At 43.4% G+C, this 15,555-nt stretch overlaps 1 protein-coding gene across 5 annotated transcripts in view; it reads left to right on the forward strand.

The window, feature by feature from the left end:
* Positions 1–3,112: 3,112 nt before the first annotated feature.
* hivep3b (HIVEP zinc finger 3b) overlaps positions 3,113–15,555 on the forward strand; it is a 48,282-nt gene continuing 35,839 nt past the window's right edge. For 4 of the 5 annotated variants that reach the window (XM_074654090.1, XM_074654089.1, XM_074654093.1 and 1 more), the window contains exon 1: positions 3,113–3,417. The gene's annotated coding sequence lies outside the window, so the exon portion shown is untranslated. Of the gene's footprint in view, positions 3,418–3,754; positions 3,779–15,555 lie in introns of those variants that run through there. The other variant, XM_074654092.1, reaches the window with a different exon arrangement.

The raw sequence follows: 15,555 nt of genomic DNA on the forward strand, positions 1-15,555 counted from the left end.
CTCTGAACGCAGGCAACAGCATCTGAGAACAAATTAGCTAAGTGTCATAAATCACACTTTTATTTCCCCTGTTATCATCAGGTGTACAAATATGAACTCGTTTTTTTTTTTCTCCTAGGATAGATTTAAGACACTCTCCATCTTTGGCCATTGGCTCCAGTGTCATAAATCCCACCTTCATTTCCTCCATTATCATCAGATGCAATTTGTCGCTGTAATAAGAGATCAGAGGCCGTAATGTGCTGATTATGAACCACTTAGTGTGGCTCTGCAGCCATGCTTGGTTAGGCATCCTGGGATTTTTAATAATTGCAGATTGACGGAAACAATGGTTATCACTTGCAGTGTTATCCCTGACCTTAATCTTATTCGCTTCCCTTTCACCCACATTAGCCTGGAAATGTCAGCGTTTAGCTGCGTTTTGCATTCACTTGTCAAGAAGAAGGTCATTCTCTACGGTGAAACACGCAGATCATCGCACTGTTTCGCCGTTTATTATTACAACGAAGCTTGAATAGCACCACTGCTCCTGATGTTGACTTGGATAAGCATTGTTTTGGGAGAGCATTGTGCATCCCTGACCACCTCTTTGACAGGATGACTGGAAATGCCTGTCTGAGGTGTAATTGGGTTTTAAGAGTGGGATCCAGGCCCATTAAATTATGTGCAGCATGCAGGGGAGCTAATTGAGTTTGAGCCCTGCTGGCATACTGCATGTGCACTGGAAACATTTACCCAACATTAAACCCCAATTAGGCTTTTCAGGATGGGAAACTTGTTGCTGGATGGAGGGAAGCAAAGATACCGATGCCTGTCAGACTCATTGTGTAATAAAATGTGGGCACTAGTCGATCTGTTTGTTTCTGATCTATTGTTGAACTTCCACTGGACTTTCAGGGCTTTTTTCTCATTTCTGTTTGATCACTTCCATCCTCTCTTTCTGGCCGCAGTGCAATGCAGTCACTAAGCTGGAAGTCTAAAAGTCTGAAAGTCTGTTTATGTGTGTGTGTGTGTAGGGCTCTCCTGTGCGCATGCTCTCCCCCAGCTCAGAGGAGCAGCTAATGCAGTTATATAACAGTCAGTGCAGCCGGCGTCTGCTGTGAGCCAAATGCCAGGCCAGTCTGGTTACATAAGCCTGTCAGAGTCATATTGTAGCAGCACGGAGCGCTCACACCACAGCGTGTCCCTGCACTCCTTCCACCGTCTCCTGCACCGTCTCTCACTTCCTCCCACTGTCTTCTTCGCTCTCATCTTTTTCTACACCTCTCTCCCCACCTTCCCTCCCACCTTTTGCTGCGGAGCTGCTGCTCTCAACAACCGGGAACAAAGAGTTTAGCGTGCTGGATGCAGATGCACAGACAGGCTCTGAAAAATACGAGACAGAAAAGAGCGGGACTAACTGTACGTTAGAATGAAATGTTTCTTATTCTACACCAGTCTCTCCTCCACCTAGACGTCATGAAAAATGTAGCTGTTGTTGTCCTTATATGACCTGTGCTGTGCACCATGACAGTGATGGTGAAAAGATGAGGTGTGCTGCCAGTCGCCACCACCTGTGAGCTCTGATGTGCGCTGGCCTTTAGAGCACCATTTGATCTCAAGGATACCAGGACTGCTTCTCTTAGTGGCCTTTACTGAATCTGACCCTCATCTCTCCCCCCGCCACACTCTTGGTTCCTCATGGTATGAGGAGGTCAGATGCAGGAAATTCACTCAGAGCTGTGTGCAAACGATTGCAAAACACCGCCCGTGTGGCCCTTTAACAGTTCACGCAGTCATCCAGGGGAAGTTAATTGATTTGTGGCCTCACATCCTGACCTCCATTATATCTCTCTTGCGTGTGATGCCGTGTCAGCATCTCTTCAGGTAGCCTATTCATTCTTGCGGTATGGCAGGAGCATACTTGCTAACCCTCACGATTTTCCTGGGAGCCTCCTGTTTTTTCGTTGCCCACTCCCGGTTTCCTCCCAGGGTCACAATTCTCCCAATTTATGGTACATCTTTTTTTTTTCCTTTTCGTTATCTCAACCTGTCTCTGGCACTGTACAGCGTGTATAAGCCCTACTGTTTCCACCCGGACGGCAATAGAGCTACACCAAAATATCTTTTCCTGGTGGGGGAGAGCTGAAATTGGTTGTTAATAGTGACACCTGTGGCCGTTAAGTCAACGACAGTCAGCGTCCTCTTGCTCACGCTTGCGCTCGCAAGTTAAACAGTGTTGGCTGCGGTCGGAGGACGCTGGGGAGACCGTAGCTTTGGTCTCCAGGGCCGGAGTCTCTGCTCCTCTGCTCCTCTGCCTGCTTGCCTTCACTCAGCTCGCTCCACCTCACGTGCATGCGCGCACACTCCACACTGCAGAACAGTTAGTTTAGCTCTGAGTATATCTAGTGAATGTACAGCGGACGTTTGTGCAGAAATAACTGCTGCAGCTCCTCCAGACCAACAGAGGTTTTCCGTGTCTTGTGAAGTGACGGGGCTCCGCAGCGAGAAACGTTATCGTCTCTGACAAAAACTCCGGTGTCTCCCCAGTTCCCTCCGAACGCGGTTGGGAGGCTGAAGCAGGAAAAGCCAACACTAGGATCAGCGGTGATTCATGGAGAGACCTTCGTCTGGTCAGCTAACATTACTGCCGAGCAGGTGAAATATAGAGTGATATTGTGGTTTTAGCTGACGTGTGTCGCCTCACTGTTTTGAGCGATGCTCGTTCATGCCTTTGTAGAGCGAGCAAAAGCCCGAACCCGACGCTGACTTTCGTTGACTTAATGGCGACAGGTGTCGCTGTTAGGAAGCATTTCTGATTCTTACAAACAGTCCCTTTAAAAGTCACCAGAATGTCTGAAACTCACATTTTTTATAAGTTACAATATAACTATGTGGTGGATGAAATATTGCTGCAGAATCAGGCAGAAGCTCAGATCAGAGGGTGCACATGATTACCTCAATCAGTCTGCTATTAAAGCATGAGAGTTGGCCTGGCTAATTAAGAATTAATAGCATTATAACCAGGAACTTCTCCTCTCAACCAATAGCTGCCTCTGCAGCCTTATGAATATTAACGAAGCGGTGCTCGACGTGCCAGCTCATTGGTTGGAGGCCGAGAAAGAGGCGTTGCTCGTCGGACCTGCCGTGCGGGGTGGTGCTGGAGCCTGCTGGAGTGGCGTTTCGCGTAGGGGCGAGATGTTGTTTTGTTGTGGCGATCAGCTGAATGTGGCATCGCTGTCCGGACTGACACAACAACAACAACAACAACAACAACAGTGGGAAGCCTCCCGAGCCCCTCCGGCTCTCCCTCCACAGAAGCACAGCGGACGGCCGCGGAGAGCAGCTCCATCCGGCGCGGAGCGATCCAGGAAATGCGGACTTCTGGCCCTTTATTCGCTCCGGGATAAATGGCTGCAGCAGCACTGTAGCAAGCTGGTAAATATTGCAAATTATGTTTATTACTTTCCACTTGTCATGTTGAGGAGGGTGTGAAGTTGAGCTGCTGTTTTCACAGTCAGACTGAGTCATGAAGTTGCCTGTTGTGATGATATGTGATGGAGGAAAAGATGCAGCAGCAGTGAGTTGAGAGGGATTTTTGGTGAGAGTCTGTAACTCCAGTGTGCAGCAGCAGCAGCAGCAGCGGCGGTGTGTCGCTGCACATCCAGCTGACTGACAGCAGATGCTGCTTCTTCATCACGCAGCAGTTTGTCCTTAATAACAAACCGGCTGAGAGGAGAGAGAGCAACAGTGCGCACTGACTGACTGACTGACGCACGCAGGCTTTTACGCACAAAATGTAAGATTCCTCTCTGGAGAACTTATTTGTGATGGGCTACACCTACACTTGCAGGATTTTTTAAGGGGGATGACATCATGCTTTTTGTTGATCAGCTGTTTTATGTGAGATATTATGGTGAAGGTTTATTTTGGCAATCAGTAACTGTGCTTCAAGTTAATATATCTTCCAAGCACACTGTTCACCTAGCTGGGTATAATGATAATATTATGGTAGCAGGGAATTTACGTACAGACACACTGAATGACTGTGTGACTGTTGTTTGACACGTTTATTATGGTAACTAGTTTCCTTACAAACCATTTACATGCTGGATAGAGTAACAGGAAGTCTTTGAGTTAGCAGTTTTAACCTTGATATCTATCTATCTATCTATCTATCTATCTATCTATCTATATATCTATATATCTATCAGGGCTGGGCAATAGGATATCATAATATCCTAATATGGCATAAGTGTTCCTGGTTTTAAAGGCTGCATTACAGTAAAGTGATGTCATTTTCTGAACTTACAGACTGTTCTGTTTTATTGTCTTACTTAGTCATTATATCCACATTACTGACGAATATTTCTCAAAAATGTCATCGTAACAGCACCAAAAGTCAACCCTACAATATTGTCGCAATATCGATATCGAGGTATTTGGTTAAAAATATTGTGATATTTGATTTTCTCCATATCGCCCAGCCCTATCTATCTATCTATCTATCTATCTATCTATCTATCTATCTATCTATCTATCTATCTATCTATCTATCTATGAGCTCATAACTGTCAGTACTTTGAGTTGCGAAGCATGAGTGTATGGATATATTGATTAGGGCTGTGTATTGGCAAGAATCTGCAGATACGATGCGTATCATGATACAGGGGTTACGATTCAATATATTGTGATGTGTAGCGATACTGTAAACAAGGCAATATATTGTGATTTTTTAAAATATAATTTTAGGAAAACTGTCATAGTATAAAGAATACACCACCATATGCATATAATCAGAGTTAAAAAACAAAAAAGTTTACTTTTGTATGCAATCAGAGCAGCGGGATATGCATTTATCACAGTAACTGTAACATCCAACATCATAGCACTACTTTCAGACGGCACATACACCGAGAGGGTGCTTCTCTTTGCCAACGAAATAAAGTATTGACTGAGTTAATCTTTGCATGCAAGCCATTGATTAAAACATGCTATAGGCCTAGTGTCTTTGAGAATGGATACAGTATCACAAAACATAATATCGCGATACTCACTATTTCCAATATCTTCTCACACCCCTAATATTGATATAGTCTATATTGATATTAGGCCTACATCAGGTGAAGAAATCACAAATAAATAAGATGCTTGTCATGAGTCATTGCACTTTTTGTGTCTCTAATGCCAGTTTGGCAGGAAGTGAGGTACGGAAAGCACTTGAAGTGTGCTGCTCTCTGCAGATGAAGACCACAAAAGCCAGGTGCTGCTGAGAAATACTTTTTTTTTATATCAGTGGAGTACTGCTGTCCCCTCTTAGTCAATCTTTTTGGTCCTTGTAGACTAAGATTTCTTTAGTGGCTTAGTCGTTTTTTATGCTTTTTTCATGCTGAATGACTTATTTCCAAGGAATTTATGAGCACATGTGTGGATTTAAAGTGGTGTTTTTGTGTGATTCCTTGTGGAGAAACTCAGTTTTTTTCAGATTTGGCGATAAAATCAACTAATTAGTTGACAAAATCGTATGAGTGTTTGTCGACGAAGAATTTCTTTGGTCAAGGACATCCCCAAAGTGGAGGTTCAATATCTCCTCAATGCAACCCCCCATGCAATCCAAAGAATGTAGCCATAACAATAGCAGCAATGCTGCAGTGTCCTTCCTTCCCCCTCACTCTGGGTCCGTACTGTAACTTACATACAGTAAAGTGTCACACCATGAGTGGAAAGAGGCCAATATGCAATTACTTCTTATTGAATCAGCACAGAGTGGCAGCCTCACAGTGCTCCACTCTGGCCTGGATCAAGACCACTTGTGGTGCTGCTGGCTAAAGAAAGGCACCAGCTCAGCAGGCACCCGAGGAGAGCGCCGCTCCGTTTCCTCGCAAAATTTCCAAGATTGTTTGACATCGTGAAGCATTTGATCGTTGAAAAACTCGCTGCCATTTATGGTTTCGGCATGGACGGGGATAAAAGCTTGCGAGTCAGACTTGCTTTGATGTCTTTATACCATTGTAACTTGGCTGAAATGTTAGAAGGTGGCTTGTAAAGAGGATAATTAGTATTTTTTAAAGCTGGAAGTGAATGCGCTATTATGTGTATAGCTGCACAACCTGTTTTCGTTTAGCGGTGCCAATTCATTACAGAAAAGCTCTGGTATTTAGTATCGTAGCTGTGGACTTGCGCAATGAGTTTGTTCTGGTACAATAAAAGCAAATCTGTCAGCACTAAAACTGATTACCGAAGACCTCAGTCAGTTAGTCAGGCTGGTTCGTGTGTGCTTGTGTGTCTCTCCCCTGGCACAGGCAACACGCCACATGGGAAAAGTTTTCAGCCAATTAACGCAGATCCACTCAACAACTTATCCCTACTTTCATTCACGTGGCATTCCCTCTCCACTTCTCCATCTCTCACACACTGAGTCAGCCTTGCAGGTGGCGACCTGTTGGTCTAAATTCACGAGATGCCATGGGCAGCAAGAGGGTCGTGTGGAGTTCCTTGCTCAGGCCTTCAGACACACCTCCTGCAGATAATCGCGGCCTGATAACCGCGGCCACGCTGGAGCAAAGGATCAGGGGATGATCTGCAGTTTTTTTTCTCTTTTTTTTTTTCTCCCACGAGTGAGAGCGACAGTTTAGTCTGACCCCTTGATGTGAAATTCTTAGGTGTTACACGGATGGTGTGACCCTGTAGAGAAAAAAAAAAGTGAACAAGCGTGTTAGTTGGCATCCCGTTCTGCTTCACGCACGGCTGTTGGCTCCGCAGATGACACAAAGTATTAAATGGCATGTACGAGCATGTTTTAAAGTTTTCTTTGCAAGAAGCATGGCATTGTTATCAGTCTCCTGCAAAGAAAACAAACACACACACACACACACCCACTGAAGGCTGTAAAATCCTGGTGGCTGGTGGACACAACCTTTTCATGTCCCTGCTGATGGCTATTAATTCTGTTCTCTGAAGCACCCGAGAAGAATAGAGCCACTGTAGTGCTTGGAGACCGGAGTGAACCAGGAACAAGACTTTGGATACACACTTGTACAAACACACACACACACTCACACACATACAACACATGCAAAATGGAGGCCAGGAGTGTCAGTCTGGCAACTTCACAAATGCCCCACTAGCCTAATAATTTAGTTGCATGCAATCCGTTGCATTCTGAATAGGGCTGTCATTCGATTCAAATATTTTATTAATCAAAAATTAATCACACTTTTTTTTTATCTGTTCAAAATGTACCTTAAAGAGAGATTTGTCAAGTGTAAATACTCTTATCAACATGAGAGTCTGCAAATATGCTTGTTTTATGCAAATGTATGTGTATATTGATTATTGGAAATCAATTAACAACACAAAACAATGACGAATATTGTCCAGAAACCCTCACAGGTACTGCATTTAGCATTAAAAATATGCTCAAATCATAACATGGCAAACTGCAGCCCAACAGGCAACAACAGCTGTCAGTGTGTCAGTGTGCTGACTTGACTATGACTTGCCCCAAACTGCATGTAATTATCATAAAGTGGGCATGTCAATAAAGGGGAGACTCGTGGGTACCCATAGAACCCATTTTCATTCACATATCTTGAGGTCAGAGGTCAAGGGACCCCTTTGAAAATGGCCATGGCAGTTTTTCCTCGCAAAATGTAACGTAAGTTTGCAGCATTATTTAACCTCTTTCGCAACAAGCTAGTATGACATGGTTGGTACCAATGGATTCCTTAGGTTTTCTAGTTTCATATGACACCACTATCTTCACATCAAACTTCAAAAGAGCAATTGCGTTAATGCATTAAACAAATTTGTGGCGTTAAAACGGATTTGCGTTAACGCGTTATTATCGCGTTAACTTTGTCAGCCCTAATTCTGAATAGATGTTATTTAGTTTTCGCTGTAGTCAGAGTTCAGTTTTGGTGTCATTTGGGTCAGTGTGTGTGTTTGTGTCGGGGGGGGGTGCGGTTGCCTGTCAGCGTCTGGCCTCGACTCAACCTCTCGCCCAGGCCGCTGTGTTGGCTGCCCCCCTCTCAAACGCAGATAGAATTTCCTTGTGTTTGCCAGAGAGCAAGAGTCTGTCCTGTATATGTGTGTTAGTGTGCCTTCTGTCTGGCCCCGCTCCCATGTGTGCCAGCCCGCAGGTTATATAATGATGTGTGTGGACGATGATAGGCGGCGCAGGTTTCGACAGGGAGAGGAGAGGACGCGCAGCAGAGGGGTTTACTCATTCAAACACTCCCCTTCGTATAAGAGTTAATCATTAGCTGCTTCGGCACAAGTTGGTAGCCAAGTGGAATGTGGAGGGGGTAATCCTCCCTCAGAATAGGTTTATTACATGAAGTTTTCACTGGGACATAAAATGTCACTCTGACTAGACTTCTATTGTTCTCTTCTGTGTGTAATCTGTTTTCTTCTTGTATGAACATTTAGGGCATTTTTGTGCAGGTGTTCACTTTCCACAGTGGCCAGAGTTGTGCAATAGTGATAGTGAGCTTCTGCGCAGCTTTTACCACAGGTATGTCTGTGAAGGGCTCGGCCAGGATCTCATTGTGTAACGCTTTTTGGGGAGAGGCTGCCAGGCAACTGCCCGAAAAAAAGTGATAACACAAGTGGCAGCTTATCAATCACTGGATATATTCAGATTTGAATGAAGGAATTAAAGCTCACCCAGCCTCAGGAGGTCGGGCATGCAGCTCTCCTTGCCTTGAAAGATTGGCTCTAGATGCACGTCGCCCAGTGTGTGCTCATTGATCGGTGACACAGGCGATGTATCGCATTTCACGACTAGATATCTCTGCCTCTTCCAAATCTCTCGCTTTCTCTCTCTGGGTCCCTCCTGACCACCACACCCCTCAGCACACACACTCACACACACACTGCATCTGCACACACACACACACAGCAGCCTCCAGGTGTCTGCTCATCACACTAGTCTGTGTTGATTAACTAACACCTCCAGAGAGAACTTGTGGTTAATCTCTGCTTTACTTCCTCCAAAATGTGTTTCTCATTTAAATGTTGGGCACCACTGCTTGCTTATCCCGGTGCCATGGCGAGAGACAGTAAAGTATACTTTACTAATGGATAACGTTTTCTAATGATATTTATGTCCTTATACTGGCTTCCTTTCTTAATTTTTCCCTCTCTGCCAGTTCCTTTCCTCTCCGCTTGTCTTCTCTCCTCTCTTCTTGTTTCTTTTCCTCTCCTGTCCTCTAGTTTCCTCTCCTCTCCTTTCCTCTCCACTCATTACTTTTCCTCTAGTTTCCTCTCTGTTCCTCTCCTCTATTATAATTTCTTTTCCTCTCCTGTCTTAAGGTTTCTTCTCCTCGCTTCTCATCGCTTTTCCTCTCCTCTATTATCATTTATTTTCCTCTCCTCTCCTCTCCTCTCCTCTAGTTCCTTTCCTATCCTGTCCTCTAATCTCTTCTTATTCCTTTTCCTCTCCTCTCCTCTCCTCTCCTCTCCTCTCCTCTCCTCTCCTCTCCTCTCCTCTCCTCTCCTCTCCTCTCCTCTCCTCCTTCTCTGGAGTCCTTTGTCTCAGCGTGTAAGGCGTCCCCCGCAGTAACAGCGAGTGAGGATTGGAGGGGATTTCTGCTCTGCGGGAGGGTAAGAGGGCTTTGGGAGGAAAATCCTTCCAACCCTGCCGCGGATCTACCGAGCAAATCAAGGCAGCAGGCGATGCTCCAGCACAATCCTCCCCAGCCATGTCACTGTCACTGAAGCAGAGCGGTTGAACTAACCCCTGGACCCCCCCGGCCCCCTCCTCCTCCTTTTAGCCGCACTCTTTAAAAGCCCTGTGGAGTCGGTGGAGCAGCCTTCAGTACAATCCACATGTGTTTTGTCTCTCTGTCAGTCTGCGGTGTACCATGTTCAGCCTTGAGGAACGCTCTCTTACCTGGCATGCCTTCGTGCTTTGAGATGTGTTGGCTCGCGTGGCGCTCTCTGAGGCACGCTCCCTTTTATATTCAGGGCCATATACTCTGCTTTACGATCCATAATCTAATATACAAAACATCTGAAACAAGTTGGTCTATGTGTGAGCGGCACATTATTTACCGCATATAGTCCCTGCAGGCAAGCTGCGTCCTGACATTGTCAGGTAAGGTCACATAAAGAACACCTCGTTTTAGATGCTGTTAATTATGCAGGAGTGTGGTCGACTGCCATCACTTGGGAAGGTCATTTGCTCCTCACCCCATTAAAGGGCACAAATCTCTACAGATTTCGGTCTGTGTGTGTGTGTGTTGCGTTGGGATAGAACTTTTCATTTTTTGTTGTGGTTTTTGCCACCGATGCTGTGTTGACATCCTGTTTGAGGTTCAAACTCACTTTGCAGCTGTCTTCCATTTGATGTCACGCTGCAAACGAAGACGTATTTACCCAAGACGTGTTTGTGTACGCTGTGTAGGTATGTCTCTGCGTGTTTATATATATTCCGTGACTGTTTGTGTACGATGTTTTTGCTGATGCTTCCATACTGCAGCCCCTAAGCGAGGGCGTCTGTTTCACCTAATTGAAGGTCAATATTTGCATGAGCATTCCTACAGACAACTTTCCTAGCTCGGTCTAGACAGAACACAGGCTACCACTGTACTTCAATAAAATCAGAGTGCCTGTCATATTCTAGTCCAGCACTGCCAAACCTATCTCTCGACACTACGGTACATTTGTACTGTGCCAAAGCAGTGGAAAGGTCTTTCATAGCCCGCTATTATTCTGCAAGAGACGGGGAAGGCCTAATGTGTAACCAAGTGTAGGCCTAAACTTTGCAAAGCACTCTGGTTCTCCTGCTAAATACTGCTGGTGAATGATTCTGAGAAACATAGCAAGAGGGTAATTAAATTCAGCATACATGGGAATTTCCCTATTTGATAATACATTAATAACATAACGGCAACAGTGACTGGAAGAGAGAAAAGACAGGAAACGGAAAACAAGTGTCGGCCAGTGATGCCTATTCCTGTGGTCCACATCTTTTGAATCAGATAAGTCAAAGTTTGTGAGTAGCTTGACTCTATAAGTTGAAGTTGATTAACCAATAAGTCAATTGAGAGAAAAATGATAACTTTTGATAACTGATCGGGATTGTTTTTGTTATTTTTCAAGCAAAAATAATGGCAAAAAATATTACACATTCTGTGTTTCAAGCCTCTCAAAATGGCAGGATTTGCTGCTTCTCTTTGTCATATATATTATAGTAATCTGAATACTTTGTGATTTTTGGACATTTGGTCAGACGAAAACCCTGAGCTCTATAAAGTTGTGTTAACTTTTTGATATTTCATAGACCAAACAAATCATCGTCAGATAAGAATAATCGCCAGTATCAGTCCTACTTGGGTCTACTGTAAAGCAGCAGATACAAGAAACAAAGGCCCATAAAGGACTATACAAGAACTGCAATTCTTAATCATAACCGATTAATCGATTATCAAAATAGTTGGCAATTAATGAAATGGTTGACAACTAATCAATTAATCGTTGCAGCTCTAGACTATACCTGTAGTTTTTCCATGTTTCGCTCATTTACTACAAACCACATATACTTTACATCACAACTCTCCATTCTGCAAACTATGCTGCTGTGTTTTAGAAATGTTCATGTATTTTGTTTACTAATCTAGGTATGCACTTATTTCCATTCATTTCTGTGCAGTATGATTATGTTAGCAGAGTGTTGCTTGAGTTGTGTAATTCATCCTTGTAAATTAATCAGATCTGCATTAATTTTTGTAACTTGGTTAAAGGAATGTCCTTCACCAAAGAAATTGTTAGTCGAGTAACACTCGAATGATTTTGTCCACTAATTGAATAGTTGATTTAATCAACGGATCGGAAATACGTCATTCAGCATGAAAAAAGCATAAGAAATGGCTAATTGACTAAAGAGATCTCAGTCGACTAGACAAAACGGCCGATTAGTCGACTAATCAACTAAGAGAAAATACATCCAAAGATTTAAAACTGCATAGTGTTCAAAAGCGGTCAGTGAAATGTTAAGTATACATGATTTTTAGTTAAGGGAAAACTATGGCTTATTACAACTCTGTTTAATTTTTGTAGTTCTGTTCATTGATTCTATCATTTTATTTATGATAACATTATACTCGCAAAAGTAATTGCTGAGATCTCATATCTCCAGCTGTGCAGCAGACATGAGCAGTCAGGCGACGAGTCAGACTGCTTTAGCGTGAGTCTGAGATCATGTGAGGACAAACCCGTATTTGCTTATTTAACTGTCTGTCTGAAAACCCCTAATAATCCTCTATGAGACAGAGTTCCTCCACCAGACTCATAGTCAAACAAAAGGCATGACAGCAGGTGAATCATCCAGCTCCACAACACACTGCAGCCTGAGTGAAGTAATCCCGTGTCACATTTGTCACACTGTCACGGTGGATTAACAGTTGGAAGACGAATGGTCAGGTGATGGTGCCGCTCGGTTGAGGCTAACACATGAAAGTGCATCCATCAATCCAGTTTCTAACCTCTTATCCTGTGCAGAATCTGCAGCGTTTCCCAGCACATACTGGGATAGAGGCACATAACAGTAAAGTTATAAACTAATTGGATATTATACATTTTATATGAATTTAGGATTTGCAGCCGTAACCAAGACAAAAGCTTTGACTTTGAAATGCATGATGGAGGGCTGCAATTTTCATTGTCAATTATTCTGATGATTATTTTCTCGACTAATCGATTAATTGTTTAGTCTAAATGTCAGAAAAATGGTGAAAAATGTCAATCAGTGTTTCCCAAAGCCCAAGATGACGTCCTCAAATGTCTTGTTTAGTCCACAACTCAAAGATAATCAGTTTACTGTCATAGAGGAGTAAAGAAACCAGAAAATATTCACATTGAAGAAGCATTTTTTAATTAAAAAAATTACTCAAAACGATTAATCAATTATCAAAATAGTTGGCGATTAATTTAATAGCTGACAACTAATCGATTAATCTACTTATCGTGGCAGCTCTACATGGTCTATATATATATATTTTGGGGAACAGGACAGAGAACGCTGTAGGTAGCTCTTCCTCCGTCGGAGGTGTTACAGTGATTTCTATTATGTAATCCTCGTGTCCTCAACAACCTCATACAGTCAGCAGTCCCAGTGTTTGCAACCAGGTAGTCCCCCACCACCTCCTCCCTCTTTTTTTCTCCCTGCTTTGCACCGTCAGCACGGCGCTACGGAGCAACCCCAGCTTAGTCACTGCAGACTCTGATTTTTCATCAACACTCTGCAACTCTAATATGCTTAATGGCACCGCGCTCGCCCTCCGAGGACACCCGGAGTCTTGCCCCGATGTCAGCTGATTGACAGGCCAGTGAAGGGGGCTAGGGAGAGGGAGGAGAAAGAGGCTGTGTGGGTGCACAGTGCTTCTGGTGCATCTCCAGGGTGAACGCCATATTTCACTCTGACACCCGCTCCCATAGGGAGACCGCAGGAGCTGCACGGCTGGTAGCATGTGACCAGCTGAGGAGATACAAGGTTCAGCTCCCTCGACTCTTCTTCTTCCTCGTTCTCCAAGACCCTCTCTCTCTCTCTCTCTCTCTCTCTCTCTCTCTCTCTCTCTCTTTCTCTTTCTCTCTCTCTCTCTCTTTCTTCCTTTGTCTCACTACCAAGCTGTAGTAGTGTGTATCTGAGAAGCTGATCAAGATTCTTTGAGAGTACAGTAGCCGGAGCGGCGGGGCTTGGTTCCCACTCGCTGCCCCTGAGTAGGGTGTCCATTACTGTGGGAGTGCCTAAATTACACAGAAGAGGGAGATCAGGAGAAACCCTACTGAGAGTTTTGGAGAGAGAGGGGGGGGGGGTGAAATCAATTTGTCTCTGAGCGAGAAGAGGATGAGACAAAAAAACAATGCCTTGTGTGTGCAATTACATGATCTCAAAACGCAAATTTGTTTTAACGCCACTCATTTCTTTAACACGTTAACACAACTTTGTGATCTTTAGGTTGTAGTGGGCTTAGTTTTGAAGCTAGAATATACTGAATCTGTAGTGAATATGGTATAAAGAGTATAATATAGTATAATAGTGAATATACTGGTGTCATATGAAACTAGAAAACCTAAGGAATCCATTGGTACCAACCATGTCATACCTGTGTGAGGTTAAATAATGCTCCAAACTTGATCCCTTGACCTCTGACCTCAAGATATGTGAATGAAAATGGGTTCTATGGGTACCCACGAGTCTCCTCTTTACAGACATGCCCACTTTATGATAATCACATGCAGTTTGGGGTAAGTCATAGTCAAGTCAGCACACTGACACACTGACAGCTGTTGTTGCCTGTTGGGCTGCAGTTTGCCGTGTTATGATTTGAGCATATTGTTTTATGCTAAATGCAGTACCTGTGAGTGTTTCTGGACATTATTTGTCATTTGTTTGTGTTAATTGATTTCCAATAATAAATATATACACATATTTGCATAAAGCAGCATATTTGCCCATTCCCATGTTGATAAGAGTATTAAATACTTGACAAATCTCCATTTTAAGGTACATTTTGAACAGAAAAGAAATGTGCGCTTAATTTGCGATTAATCGTGATTAACTACGGACAATCATGCGATTAATTGCGAAAAAATATTTTAATTGTTTGACAGCCCTATTTCGAAATTGTCTTCATAACAAGCGGTGTAACAAGATTGACTTGTATTGAATTGAATTTAACTTCATGAGCTAAATTCCATGGTAGATTTTTTTTTTTTTGTCAGTGTGAAAGCATAATGTTTCTTTGTCAGCGAGGGGGAGGGATGGCGTTTCCGATTTTGTGAGAGCGAGCTGTCCCTGTTGCTAAGCCTGCAACAGTATTTCTTTCATTGGTCACAGTTGTTTGTTTTGGCTTTGCATGATTGGTCATGTTGTTATCAGCATTACGGATATACAAGTCACAGGTTGGATAGCATAGGACGAAGAGAAAAGGGCAACGTTTTCTGCTTTTGTTGCTCAAGTGCAGCCGCAAAACTCCCGAGCTGCAGTTTGCTTTGCAGAGAGTATCAGTGTTTCATCCCATCAATCTGTGTAATGCACTGTTTATTGCTTTTCTGTGTAACTACAGAGTTATCAGATTATCCTCAGTGCCGTTTTTCATGGTGAACATTGTGTTTCATTGTATTCTGCCAAGTCTTTACCACTCTAGTCTGTGTGACAACAAACATCAAACAAGCTTGTATAAGGATTTTCAAAAATGTTACCCCTCTAAAGCCAGACTAGGCCTTTAGTGTGAGGGTCAAATTTCATGATGTACTTATTTCTATCCTCTATCTCATGTCAGTCATTTTTTTGGTTCTTTCAGTCATACCACGACTTTGGACCAGACTAAAATATCAATATTGGGTGAAGTGCCATGAAATTTTATACAGACGTGTGTTGTTTCCAAATAATGAATCCTACTGACTTTGGTGATCCCCTGACTTTTCATCTAGTCTAGTCTTTCGGAGGCTGTAGCATGCTTGGTTTTCATGTTAGCTTGCCGGGAAGGAGGTTAAATAATGCTCGAAATTTAGGCCAACGTTCGGTGAGGAAAAACTGGCATGGCCATTTTCACACGGGTCCTTTGACCT

Source organism: Sebastes fasciatus, chromosome 12 (genome assembly GCF_043250625.1).
Source record: "Sebastes fasciatus isolate fSebFas1 chromosome 12, fSebFas1.pri, whole genome shotgun sequence".
NCBI lineage: Eukaryota > Metazoa > Chordata > Actinopteri > Perciformes > Sebastidae > Sebastes > Sebastes fasciatus.